This window comes from Haliotis rufescens, unplaced genomic scaffold, assembly GCF_023055435.1.
Source record: "Haliotis rufescens isolate VD_foot unplaced genomic scaffold, xgHalRufe1.0.p SCAF_34, whole genome shotgun sequence".
NCBI classification, from domain to species: Eukaryota; Metazoa; Mollusca; class Gastropoda; order Lepetellida; family Haliotidae; genus Haliotis; species Haliotis rufescens.
Window position 1 is genome coordinate 4168890 of NW_025964046.1, and position 7564 is coordinate 4176453.

A 7564-nucleotide genomic window follows, 5' to 3' on the forward strand; every position below is an offset into this window, starting at 1 on the left:
CTTACCAAAATGGATTTGAGTGAGTGAGTTGGGTTTAACGCCGCTTTTTACAGTATTCCAGTGATATCATCTTCTGGGAGGAAAGCCCCAAGTGATGCAGGTCTCAGACATTTACCACTTTGGTGAAACCCACGAGCACGGGTATGGTGCTGACAAACCTAGAAACATAATCATGGCGGACCGGGATTCGAACCCACAATCATAAGTTTCTGGCATGCCCAAGGGACGTAACTCTGCACAGCGAATCGCAGTGCCTTAGACGATTGGACCTAACGGATTTAAAGTCAGGAGGTGTCCATTTCACAATGCGCCTAACTGGTTGCATTATATTGCAAACAAAGACAACTTCTGTCATGGCAGTATTTCAGAATATGCATACTGCTGCATGGAATTAATGATCAGATAAGATGATACTATTCTAAATCTTTTTGAAATGGGATCAGGAAAAGACTCGCGACCCACCATTTTAATTTCTTTCGCATTTCTCGGGAAGGAAAACAACAAATGAATGAAATACCTCCACAAAGGTTACTGCGGCCAATGATTATCAGTTTCAGAGTTGCGTCCCTTGGGCACGCCAGGAACCTATGATTGTGGGTTCGAATCCCGGTTCGCCCCGATTATGCTTCTAGGTTTGTCATGTCGATCACTGGTTTGTTCGTCAAGACAGGTATTTGCTGGTTACAGTGAGTAAGTGAGTGAATGAGTGAGTGAGTGAGTGAGTGAGTGAGTGAGTGAGTGTCCACATCAAGCTGACGGGAAGGATGAGTGAGTGAGTGAGTGATTTTGGTTTTACGCCGCTTTTAGCAATATTCCAGCAATATCACGGCGGGGGACACCAGAAATGGGCTTCACACATTGTACCCATGTCGGAAACGAACCCGGGTCTTCGGCGTGACGAGCGAACGCTTTAACCACTAGGCTACCCGACCGCCCCAGGAAGGATGAGTTGGTTAGTTCAGGTTAAAAGTCGCTTTGAACACACTGAACATCATTCACTCACTCACTCACTCACTCACTCACTCTCTCACCCAATCACTCACTCACTCACTCACTCACTGTAACCTGCAAATACCTGTCTTGACGAACAAACCAGTGATCGAAATGATGAGCATCGATCAACAATCAGCTATATCACAGAACACATCCGTCAATCTTCCTTGGTCGGCTCATTCAAGCATAGGACACATATCTAAACACGTATCCGCCATGGAATCCCCGCGGGGATGATTGCCAACAAGACTCACCGCTGTCATGGATGTGATCACGACGACAATCAATAGAGCTTATGGAAGCTATGATCCGCTTACACCGATACCACAGACATGTTGTGATGAATAACCTCGATAAGGGCCGAGCAGATTAATTATCCAGCCATGTTGATGGATGAGCGATTTTAAAGAACTACAGTTTATAGCGTCAATACTGGCGTGATAGGTACTCTAGATAAGGGCTAGTTTGTACTTGCATGAAGCCCAGATTATGTATAGTATATGCATGAGCATGTTGTAATGTCATGTGACATCTGTACTTCATGATGTAATGCTTTCCGCAAAACAAATCATGGAAACAATATATTGTCTATCTACAGTGAGGTGCTGTGACGTCAGAGAGTTAATTCAACGTCTCTCGAGACGTGACGTCAGAATGAATTTAAATCATAAAGCAAATAAACAAATGACCAAACGTGACAGAAGGAACCTTATAGGTAAAAAAACAAATTTTGATTTTCCATAATATTTTAAATCTGTAGTATTTTCGGAACACAAAAATGCAATTTACAATCTTCAATTGATATTCATTACAGAGATATAGAGAATCTCACCCGAGTGTCTTTTTCATTGCAGGGCTATCTACAATGTAGATCATGATCATGATCTCACCCAAGCGATATCTCCGGGGGGAGCCAGTTTTTGATGATAAACATAACATCACACTCCACTGAAGTAAATTGACGTCAAACGTGGGGCGGTCGGGTAGCCTAGTGGTTAAAGCGTTCGCTAGTCACGCCGAACACCCGGGTTCGATTCCCGACGTGGGTACAATGTGTGAAGCCCATTTCTGGTGTTCCCCGCCGTGATATAGCTGGAATATTGCTAAAAGTGGCGTAAAACCGTACTCACTGACGTCAAACGTCTTAATATCAGGACCAAGGTAGCGTGGGTTTGATTTGGCCAGATTCTATTATCTCCAGGTCATCTGAAGCTGCTTTATAGTTGACTGCGGCTATTAACAACATTCACTCACTGAGAAGTTTAGTTTGGCCTTTAGCCGTTCGTTATGAACGTGACCGTTGTTGTCTAGCCGGTAGAGCGGACGCGTCATACCAAAAGACGTTAAAATATGGTACTTGTTGTTACCCTGCCCGGAGCTCGGCATTAAGGGGCTAAAACTAGGACTGGTCGTCTGGTAAGTATACTGTGTCTGAGTGGGGTATTTATGTTAAACTGCGGCATGGTATCTCAGTGAACTAGCACTATAAACCCGACACTAGTCCAGACTAGAACAAACAGCCCCCCACACACGGGTACGGTCGGGTAGCATACTGGTTAAGGCGTTCGCTCGTCACGCCGAAAACCCGGGTTCGATTCCCGACATGGGTACAATGTGTGAAGCCCATTTCTTGTGTCCCCCGCCTTGATATAGCTTGAATATTGCTAAAAGCGGCGTAAAATCAAACTCATTCACACATTGTACCCATGTCGGGAATCGAACCCGGGTCTTCGGTGTGACGAGCGAACGCTTTAACCACTAGGCTACCCGACCGCCCCGCATTCATCTTGAACGCCACGTTATGCCCCATTTAGCCACATCTCACCACCTTATCCGATGACTTCAGCTCAGCGTCCAACCCTCAATACCCCAGACTTCAAGCTTCACTTATATAGAGAACTATTAACACTGAAAACCTCTGCTTGTTTCAGAATGTCCAGATGCTTCTAGCAATAGATTAAGTGAGTGAGTGAGTTGGATTAAAAGAATATCTGAAGAGTATTTCAGTCATTTCACGGTTTGTCAGCTTAATACGGAAGTACAGGTATGTTGACAAACCTAAACTATAATCATTGGAACCCACGAAGATCGGCTCCTGGAACAACTAAGGGACGATACTCTGCACAAAGCTACCGCGCCGAGAGCAAAACTGGCTCAGTGAACGATCACTGATTCACTTCAATGAAATTCAACTTAACCAATCAAGCGTGTTATTACGAATCTGGCTTTGAATGCCTTTTACAAACAGCCCATATTTGCGTGAGAGTTTGTGGATGTCTTTGGCGTCGCTATGGTGTTGTTATGCAAAATCTTTCAATCGCATCTTTGTAGTATTTACGATAGCAACCAAACAAGGGATCAACCCTGACTAGTAATATCGACAGTATGTAATTTGTAGTATTATTATAATTATACGTACATGTGACACAGACAGATTAGGGCGTGACGTGTATCTACTTTGGGGGAAATATTTTTATGAGATTGAATGAAACAAGTTTAATTTGGGTTACTTCAACCTTAGAGGAAATATCAAATTTAAAGTAACTGAACAAAATTGAAATATTAACATACAAATTTTTAAATTACAAGCCATGGTGATAAAACTGTGATCTAGTTTGTATTCTTTAAATTACAAGTTATGAACTAATTAAAAATCAGATATTTCGAACATCAATCGAAAATCTGACGATGAGGTTTTACCCTATATGTTATTTATATCTTTGAAAATATGTACCAAAACCAACTTTGATCAAGACTTGCTCCTGGTAATAGACTAGAATGCTCACTTAAAATCTCTCGGACAGTCTTTGGGACTCACTGTAGGCCAAAGTTTTGGTTCCTAATAAGTTCGAAACACACAAGTGTTGCAACGAATAAAGTCGAATTCTCATTTACTCCTCGTTTTAAAGAATGCAGATCTTTCAGACAACACAGGCTTAGTATACCTGTCACTCTGGACAAGACTGAAATGCAAATGTAAGCAACGTCATTAAATCAACGTCATTTAATAACTAGCCTCGATTATATGACGAAAGAGCTTCCAAAATAATAATTATCATATGTATGGATCACTGAAAATGTAATAAGTAATATTAAAGTCTCAGTTTGATAGTTGCCTATTAAAGATATCCAACAAAAGGTACCTCTGTATTTAATCTCCCTAATAATATTTGTGGATATCGGAGTCATAGTCGCCATGTGTTGCTGTAGAAAAAGATCCACTAAGATACAGATGATAAGGGTGTGAATATATTAATAACATAAATAATTAATTAAGAATTACATTAATAGAATATTCTAGAAATTCAGACTTAACTGAGAATCTCGCAGATTATGACCACTGACAACTTATGTACAGTAAACTACGGATATAACGAACTCAAAGGGACTACTAATTTTAGTTCGTTATAACCGTAATTCGTTATAAGCATATATACAGCATAACTACAGCATATAGTCGGGACTAAAAGGTTAGTTCATTATATCCGTTAGTTCGTTATAAGCGTGTTCGTTATAACCGTAGTTTACTGTAATATTGTTTGAATGTCTATGTGATTAAATACACCTGATAATAATTAACTGTATCTAGACATTTTATTTATTATTTCATTTCATATACATTTCCAGATATATCTACAGTAAACTACGTTTATAACGAACACGCTTATAACGAAGTGACTGATATCACGAACTGTTGTTTTTGGTCCTAGCCATTTGCGATAAGCTTTTTTTGAAACGCTTATAACGAACTATGGATATTACGAACACAATTACTGGCCCCTTTGTGCGCCACTCCCTTGTGTACATACATACACAGATTCCACCTCCCACCGATACACTGATGTTAAGATAATCAGTTGAAATGGTAGTCCAATAACTACTCCCATTTGAATGGAATACATTAAACTACGTTTATAACGAACACGCTTATAACGAACAGGTGGATATAACGAACTGTTTTTTGTCCTGTCCATTTGCTGTATATATGCTATATCTATGCTCATAACAAACTACGGTTATAACGAACAAGAATTAATGGTCCCTTTGAGTTCGTTATAACCGTAGTTTACTGTTTCTCACATTTTACACAATGGGATAAACACGGGATACGATTAGAAAATGCTGTTTATATACTCACCTTACCAAGCACAAGACAATACATGTATTCACAATAGGTTATTATCTGAGAGATTCATTGTTATATCAAAATTAATGCCCTACTAGAATATCCTATTAATATTTTTCATTATTAAATGTTCACACTGCAAATAAATATTAATAGTTAGTCAAAACTAGCTGTTATTTCCCGTTTTCACTTTAAATAATATATAATGTTTTTATTTCAAATCATGACTACAGTATAGAAATGATTCGAAGTAAAAAGCCCATACACACTAGAAGACAAGGTGCTACTTATCACGACACACATCGCGCTACAATCACCAAGCCGTGACGACAACCTACCTGGTAACGCTCTGTCCTCACGTGCTGACGAACAGATCGCACAATTCCTGGAATCGATCACAACTGAACTATCCCAACGAAATATCCACAGACACTTAGTATCTTGCTCCTGTGTCTTCGAAAACGGTGACTCCTGATCGTAGAGGAAAGTCCCGGCTTATCCTATGTTAATCCAGGGCAAAGAAGTCTCCAGGCAAACAGTCGCCCTGTCGCAGCCTGTTCGGTGTTTTGTGGACAACGCGATACTGGTTGAACGAGTTTCTGCTCTGCGTGGAATGTTGGCGGGATATATTCTCTCATTATCCAGCCGTGGTATTGTTTAGCGACCGGGTGGATAAAACCAACAGCGTGAATTGCGATCAATTGCTTTTGCGTTGTGATTGTGTTTGAGGAAGGAAGGGTAGGATTAGGTCGGGAATGGTGATCTGCCTTAAAGGATTATTTAGCAGAAATTCTGCGTCGCGTCAGAACAGAACTTCATTGCGCTCAGGCCGAGATCCTCGGCATATGTGGTACAAAATGACAGCAATAGTAATAAAAATAAGTAATAAAATTTATGTTTTCAATTTTATGTTTTGTTTGTTTGTTGTTAACGCACTCTGTAATGTCCCAGCTATATGACGGAGGTGAGTAAATAATACAGTATGGACAGGCAATCAAGTGACTGACATCATGAGCATCGATCCGACAGTTAGGATGAGATTGTATGCACGAAGTCAGCAAGCCTGACAACCCGATCGTTCCAGTTAACTCTAACAAGCTTTCTTTCTTTGGACCAGTTCTAGCCCCGAATCATCACATTTTTCAAATATACTAAAACGTGTAGTGAGTGAGTATGGTTTTACGCCGCTTTTAGCAATACTCCAGCAATATCACGGCGGGGGACACCAGAAATGTGTTTATTTATACGTGTACTAGAATTGAGGGGTTATATAGTATTGACTTCAAAATGTTATTTTAGCATATTTCAAAGAAACACAGTATGTTTAAGACATATAAGATATATTTGAAAGTATTCATATTTTATGCCAAGTCTAAAATTTAGAAAAAATATACATGTATATGTATACATTATACCAGTGGGCATATTTGTGTCTGTTTTGATCAAAATACGAACTCTGTCTGTTAACCTTACAGTTCATGCTTCTGTTTATAACAAGCCTGCATCACCGGAATGTTTGTGTTAAATACAATTTTCAATATACAACACTGAGTGAGTCGCTATATGTAATATCTAAGCAGTTAAACTGCTCCAGAAATAGGATTCAGACACTGTACCTATGTAGGGAATCGAACCCGGGCCTCCGGTTTGGCGGCGGTGTGTTTTAGCCAATCGGCTCTGTTGCTAGCCATTTCTCATGCATTTGAAGAGATCAAGTTTCACATTCCCCCATTGTGCATTTGACCATGGCAGCTATTGACAACGCCTACAGGCGAGTTATACAGCGTGTCTCGGGTCTCCAATACCGTTGAATAACAGTTTATAGTGACCTTTGACACATCTGTTACGGTCGACTGATCAAGAGCCTTCAGGCTACGCTGACTGCTGTCTGTTGGTATGTCTTCGTGTCTGCTGGTATTACTTCGTGTCTGCTGGTATGACTTTGTGTCTGCTGGTATGACTTCGTGTCTGTTGGTATGACTTCGTGTCTGCTGGTATTACTTCGTGTCTACTGGTATGACTTTGTGTCTGCTGGTATGACTTCATGTCTGCTGGTATGACTTTGTGTCTGCTGGTATGACTTCGTGTCTGTTGGTATGACTTCGTGTCTGCTGGTATTACTTCGTGTCTACTGGTATGACTTCGTGTTTGCTGGTATGACTTCGTGTCTACTGGTATGACTTCGTGTCTGTTGGTATGACTTCGTGTCTGCTGGTATGACTTCGTGTCTATTGATATGACTTCGTGTATACTGGTATGACTTCGTGTCTACTGATATGACTTCGTGTCTACTGGTATTACTTCGTGTCTATTGGTATGACTTCGTGTCTGCTGGTATTACTTCGTGTCTACTGGTATGACTTCGTGTCTACTTGTATGACTTCGTGTCTACTGGTAAAATTGCGCAGCAACATTCTTAAAATTATGACGCCTCTGCACTTTTAC

The 7564-nt window shown here is 40.4% G+C and overlaps 1 protein-coding gene across 6 annotated transcripts in view; it reads right to left on the reverse strand.

Moving 5' to 3' along the window:
• The window catches only part of LOC124115340 (hemicentin-1-like), an 85709-nt gene extending 80013 nt beyond the window's left edge, over nucleotides 1–5696 (reverse strand). For all 6 annotated transcript variants that reach the window (XM_046476288.2, XM_046476290.2, XM_048381007.1 and 3 more), the window contains exon 1: nucleotides 5458–5696. The gene's annotated coding sequence lies outside the window, so the exon portion shown is untranslated. The remainder of the gene's footprint in view (nucleotides 1–5457) is intronic.
• Nucleotides 5697–7564: the final 1868 nt, after the last annotated feature.